Below are 7,136 nucleotides of genomic sequence, written 5' to 3' on the forward strand. Positions count from 1 at the left end.
TCCTTACAAATGGCTCAGAGACCTGGTATAGGAATGAGTTTGGAAGAATCCACAAGGAAGGTAGCTCCACCGCTATATACCACAGGCCTTTGGCCTGTACACACATTTGATTTGGCACCTCTAGTGTTTCATGAAAATCCCAATTTCTGGTTTCTCTTGAAAGATCAGTTGGTATGACCACCCTGGGCTCTCTGTCCCAGTTGGCAACAGCTCCTGGTAGAGCAGGGGCAGCCCGGCTCCTTGGACGGGGCCCACTCACTTCAGCTGCTCAGCCGCTCCAGCCAGCTTAGCTACTGATGTTACCTTCCTGGCCTCTTTAGCATGGTGAGGTGGTGACATCAGACGACACTAGGAAGGGTCAGTCTTTCATATGTAGACAAAATCTGACCTGTGCCAAACTTTGTTAGACAGCATTAGCGCACAGACTGCAAGTTGCTTTGCGTTTGGATCAGTGGGCCTGATTGCCACACTCCCATTTTATTTCTCCATGAAAATATAGCTGAATCAAGTTATCTTCCTGCTTACCTTCTGAGAAAAATCAGAAGTATTTACCAGGTGTGGAAATACAAACGTATTTCTCAGAATTGCCAACTTCACTGCATTGAGTCACATGTTGATCTCTGCCTAATGAAAAATCCAGAGCAGGCTGGAGTCTGATAGATAGAGCCCAATCGGCTGTTTACTCTGGTGCTAATCACAATCATGTTTACAGGAAAATGCCCTCATCTGCTTCCAGCAGCTCCAGCCACTCAGCCATGTGAGAGCTGTCTTCAAAGTCAATTGCCTGTCATTTTGCTGATTTATGTTGAGCAACTGCAAGGACCCCTCGAGGTATTTGTAGCTAGCTTGATGATTCCCGGCTTATAAAGTGGCAGTGGGCAGAGTATTTCAGTTCAAATTCCCATCAAGACAGAATTTAAATCCCTAGCTCTGCTGCTCATATTTGCAATGTGAGCACTTCAGATAAGCAGAAACCATCATACCCTAAATGCTGGGGGATGTACAACCTGGGTTTCTTCAAATGGAGAAGCCTGAACCCAAATCTTCTAGACCGTGGCTAGCAAAGTGATTCTAACAGTCTTTAAAATCGTGATCACATATGCTGTTTCCCAAGAAATACTGATGATGGAGGCAGGATGGAGGCTATCAGGTAAGATTGGAGAAGCATTCTCTTACTGTCTGCCTGGATTCTAACATTTCTGCCGGCAAAATCTAATTTCTGTGGAATAACTCGCCTCTTTTAAAAATGAAAATATTACTGGAAAGGGTGACCTATTCGATTACTAACCCATTAGCTTCTGGTTTAACTTCATTTTTAATGGGGCACAACCTCCCTTCTATGGCGATGCCTCTCAACACCTACCCTCCTCCCCCACCCCGCCCCCCGGGATTCCCCCCAGGAAAGTGCTGGAAGGTTCCAGATCCCAGGGAGCTGGCCCTTCTCTACTGATGCTGAAAGGTGAAACTGCAGGTTCTTTCTGAGAATCACCACATCCTGCGGGGATACTGTCCCAGCACCGAAACTCCAGAAGGTGAAAATGGATGCATCTCTTATGTCCTCCCTTACAGCATTTGGAAGTTGAACATGGATGATTTAAGGATTGCCCACGGCTTACATTGCCTGCATTTCTGCATTGCTTGCTCATTCGGCATCTCAGATAATAAAGCCGCACAATGTTAGGGCTGAAGGGAGATCCAGAGGTCTAGATCAGCCCCTTTGGGTCCGGTGACATCCCCCAAATAGGTAGAGCTCAGGGATCCTTAAGAACCCAGACATGTGAGAGACTGAGTCATCCAAATTGAGGCCAACTCCAAAAAGAGTGCCATTGACTCATCCTCCCGTCATCGTTCTCCTACTCTCTCTTACAGAAAGTGTGTGTTTCTTCCATTTAGAAGAAGACTGCTCAGATGTACTATGCCATTAGCTTCCTTACCCTTCTCTTTATAATTCAGCCACCTTTCTCCGGGTTTCTGTCACCTACCCTAATTAGCCAGCTCCAACCTAGCTATCTGTCTTCGTGCCACGCAGGGTGCTTTTCCGCAGCTGGCCTCACGGTCCTTGGACAGCTTTCACACATCTCTCCCTCTTCCCCTTCAGCTTATAAAACTGGGTTCCTGGCTCCCTTGCCGGTGTGCTGTGATGCCTGGGGCCTGCCACTGGGTGGCAGTGTTTCAGAGCAGTCCCGAGCCCTGCGACGTGGCCTTGGGCTGGGTTGGGCTGCTAAGGGTTTGTCTTTTCCAGCACAAACAGGGCTGTGGAAACAGGCAGAGCATAGGGAGACGCTCATGGTGCTGGGGAAATCGAGTATTAGATATTATGGTAACGAGGGACAGAGGTCTGCGTACTGTCTGTGTATGCTCAGAGCTTGCTCTAGTCACAAAGCTGACATCTGCCATCGTTCTAACAAAGGAATCTCAAATCCTAAGGCTGTTTGAGAGGTGTCCTTGGAGAGAATGGCCATAACCCTCTGCCCTCCTCGTTTTGATTTTTTAACCGACCATTGGGCCCCGACTCATCCATAAAAACAACAACCAAAGGGAAAAAAGGCAATCCTCATGAGCATTATGTGTTTGCTGGACAGGATAGTAATGGCCTAATCCTTCTAATGGCTTTGGTCACTGCAGGATATTAGCTATTAGAAGGGTCTGTTTACAGGGGGGCGGTGGGGGAAGGTAGGGCCATCTGCTGATTACAGCATGCATGAGGAATGGAAAGAACATTTAAAGAGACACTGTCCGTCTCCTTGGACACAAATAATCTCCCTGTCATTTAAAAGGTTTATTTAGGGCTTGGATTTTAGTATCTGAATTATTTGCATGGCCCAAACTCTAAGCGCAGTGTTTCAGACTGGAGACGGTCCCAGGAACTATTTGTTTCCACCCTCGTGCTTTCTGAAAAGAACTTCTCTGGGGACTAAAAGGAATGTGGCCTAAACACTTGAGCATTTACATCATGGGCTGATTTCTGGGGAAGTCAAACCAAATGTTTTTATTATAAACAAGTCAGCCCAAGACCAAACCGTGAAGCACCGGTTTGATTTCCAAGCTTCCCACCCCAGCGCCAGCCTCCACACAGGAAACAGTCCTCTGTGTCCCACCAGGGGCCAGGACCCCTCTCCAGCTCCTCTTTCATTGCTTGCAAGCTGTACACCTTCCCTTCCAGGTCTGACAGGCAACTGAAATCTTCCTGACTATCAGGAGGGACAAGTGTCTCTCGCTTTTTGGAAGTTCACGTCAAGCTACTTGGCTTTCACGAAAGATCTGCCTGAGTACCTGTTTTCATTAACCATAAGACATCAGAATTGGATTTTCGCTTTTACGCAAAAAGGTGAAAAGAGAAAATAGCACTGAGCGTATGTTTGCAGTGAGCAAGATAGAGGCAGCTCGGACTCCAAGAGGCGAGAGTGGCACGGCCAACCTCCTTCCCCTGGAGCATCTCCGCATCAAGCTGCCACCGCTTTGAACTGTTTCTGTGAGCATCTGTGCTTTATCTCAAGAAATCTTGTGCCTCCACTAGCAAGATGTGTCCTAAGATATCAGAAAAGCCTAAGAGAGGTTATTTGGGGGGACTGAGAGTGCTCAAATTTTTTTCCAGAGAAATTAATGGTGATTGCTTCTTTGCTTTACATCGTTTCAGCTTACAAAAGATTTCATAGGAACGCTCTACTTTCCAATAGCAAGGGAAGCCTGTATCAGGAAATGAATGTAGGTACCCATTCAGAAAAGCTAGAGGCAGGCAGACTTCACATCCCAGAAGGGGTTAAGCCTAGACAAAGAGGTGAGCAGATCCCCGGCTTTCCCTCCTGGCCAGGCCCTGGCTCAGTAAGGCAACAACTGTTGTCTCATCTGCAGGTTTTATATCCCAGCTCAATGAAGAGGAAGATGTCAAGGATATATTTGGTATCATTTCATCCCATCATCACACAAAATCAAATGTTTGGTCCCTGAACCAAGAGAATGTGAAAGCTCAGGGAGAGAGAGCTCCTGAATATTGAGAGGTGAATGCTGAGTAATGGAAGGTGGCAGACACTGTCCCGTAAACAGCCCAGGCGGGAGTTGATGCCAGTATCCAGAGAAAGGCCTCGCTGCTATGATAGTGACATCAGGTAAGCCTCAAAGGAGAGGTGAGACTCAAACTGGATCTTGGGGGAAGAGTAGATTAGCCAACCATGCTACAGTGGAGGGAGGAGGAGGGCATTCCTGCAGTTAGAGCTTGGATTAACAAGATTCAGAAGACAGGCACATTTCTGGATAAAAAGACATCCTGTGTGGTTGAGGCTGAAGGGTCTGAGAAGCACAGTCAGAGAAAAGGCAGGAAAAGTCGGTACAGGTCACATCTGCAATCCTGTAGCTGGCTTTTTTAGATGGCGAGAAGGAGAGCCACTCAAATTACCTTAAGTGAAGGGTGGTGAATCCAAGACAGGAGAGGTGAGGAAGAGCACAGAGATAAAGCAGGGATAGCCACACTGCCGAGCTCCCTAGACATAGGAGTGTGGTGTGGGAATGGAATGTTTGAAAGTATAGCATATTAATAGAAAACTTGAGGTTTGCTAGGCCAACAAATCAGAAGATGATTGCTACTGAAAAGACAGCTTGTTACTCAGAGTTCCCAAGAGAAGGGGACATAACACACCACACAGGGCCACACAGGAAAGCACAGGGCCAGTCAGGGGGCAGGAGGAGGAGGGGAGAACTGAGGGCAAGAGCCTTTATTGTGGTGCATGTGAGAAGGAAGGGGTGAGACCAAGGTAAGCCCGTTTAGGATGGGCTTATCTGAATAATTTCAGCAGGCTCTGGGGCACCAGGCTGTCTCGTTGTGTGGTACCTGGCCCTGGAGTGTTTAGTGGAGGTGAACAGGGGCCCAGGGTGTGAGAACAGAGAGAGGAGGTGGTGGGGGTGTGAGTTCTGGACCAGTTGGTTTGTATTTGAAAAGCTCCCAGATGTGTACTAGCTCTTGGTCTTGGCTCACCCTGGGAAGGGCAGTCCCTTCAGGGTTTGCAAGGCCCTAGATGTCAAGGCATCAGACTACAGAAAAATAAAAGACCTGGTTAAGACACCAGGAGATCACTCAGGACACTGTGTGGTTCTAGCAATGCTGCCGTCTTGTCCCTATGGCTGCCACTCTAGTGCAGATTGGGTGACTCATCCCCACCCCTTGCTGACTCTCCTCTACTGTCCTGTCTGCAGTTGGACTCCCAGGAGAGGAGCAGATTGGCCAAGTGGCCTCCATCCAGCACCAGCTGTTCCAGTGAGGCAGATCTTTAGGCCAGGCCACCCACACTGGCTGCCCATAAATCAAGTGCCCACTCATGGGCTAACCGATTAACTAGTGGATCTCATGGCTTGGCAAGCTATGCCTTGAGCCCACTGGCCAGGGAGATCTGGAGGGGGAGGTAGATTGACATCCTGAGGATTCCCAGAAGGAGAAAACACAACCAGCCACCCCTCTCCCCGGCATAAAGCTTCTGAAAGCCAGAAATGAATCTGAGTTACAACTGCAGATACACCCAAGGAGTTCAAGCAGGATGGGACAAAAAAGACAAATCTGGCAAAAACATAATAAGAATGGATGGGAGAGGGCAGAGCCTGGAAACTGGAAAATGATGAGGATCCTATAATAGGTCCTCATGGCTCCAGGCACCTGGAGTGGATAGTGACTATGGGGACAGGGAGGAAGGGGCAGTTCCCAGAAATAGGCTAAAGGAAGCATTGATGGAACTTAGTAGCTGAGTAGTCAAAGAAGAAAAGGGAGAAGGGTGCCCTAAGGTCAACATAGAAGCTTTGAAAGTGGGGGGAGGTGGGAACCTCATTAACAGAAATAGAAAATAGAAAGCGAACAGATCTGAGGGGAGCTTGCTTAGATATATGAACTCGCGTCTGGTGATGCACACCAGTAGCCCTCCAACAATTGCTGCATAGGAAACAGTGCGGCCCTAGCAGTGAGTCACCTTGCTGAGTAGACAGCTTAGTAATGCTCTGCTTTACTCACGAATCCAGGAACTCCAAGAACACAACTACCACTTTCTAGATTTTGCCCAGTTTTCTTAGATTCCTCAAAGGCTGGGACTGGGTCCCCAAGCAACTAAGTGCCAACCACACTTCTCTGATCTCCTCCACCCACCCCTGTCCAAGTGATTTTTTTTTAATGATGTTTAAATCATTAAAAGCACAGCTCTCCTGCAAATATATACTGAGAGCATGCCGAAGAGTTCTTTTACACACTAATGAGGAAACCAGCAGGATGGTAAAACTGGTTCAAAGAGCATTTGTGGAACAGACGTGTATATGCTCTCTCAGGAAAAGAATGTTGAAATAATTTTGCCAAGTTGGATCCAAAGCAAGTTAATGTCCTATAGAGCAATGCAGCTGTAACCTGTTAGGCTGTCTTTTCAACTGGACGGAACTGTTTGCAACTCTACTAGACAAAAGTCATTTGCCACTTAACAATTGTCTACAAGATAACGTCTAATTTCACACAGCTTTGGCCTTGGTCAATAGTTAATAGTAGGTCAAATTTGGTACATTCCTCTAAAGAGCTACACAGTTCTTGCGTGGACTTTTCCACAATGTTACAGTTTGGCACTGAAAGGTCATGCCATCACCCTCTTGCTTTATTTCCAAGTTTTGGATGATTCTTAACATTTGTCTTCCATCCTTCCTCAAGATGGAAGATCTTAGCTCAAGCATCATTTCCTCCCATAAGCCTTCCTTGACTTCCCCGATGAGATCAGATCCCCATATTTGTTTGCTTCCACAGCCCGGAGCTTTTCACCTTCACAGCAGTTAGGGTATGGAGAAATTCTTCTGATCCTCACTACAATGGTAATGAAGACTCACTCAGAATTATTGCAATAGGTGTCAAGACTATCATAGGGAAGAGAGATGAGGCTCAATGCTTAATATCAGGACAAGTGGGAGTTTACAGGCAATGAGCAGAGGCGGCAGGGGATGGAAAGTCACTAAGAGGATACATTAGGGGCAGGGAGATTCTTGCTAAACCCACTTAACTAGATTCAAGCTGAAGGCAGGCCAGGGAGATCAGATCTCAAGGAGAGTGGGGAGTGGGGGGGGGGGGTTCCCTAAACTAATTTAGCAGGATTCTTGCTAAGACTGGACAATGAGGTCAGGTAGGTGGC

The sequence above is a fragment of the Canis lupus genome, chromosome 25 (assembly GCF_003254725.2).
Source record: "Canis lupus dingo isolate Sandy chromosome 25, ASM325472v2, whole genome shotgun sequence".
NCBI classification, from domain to species: Eukaryota; Metazoa; Chordata; class Mammalia; order Carnivora; family Canidae; genus Canis; species Canis lupus.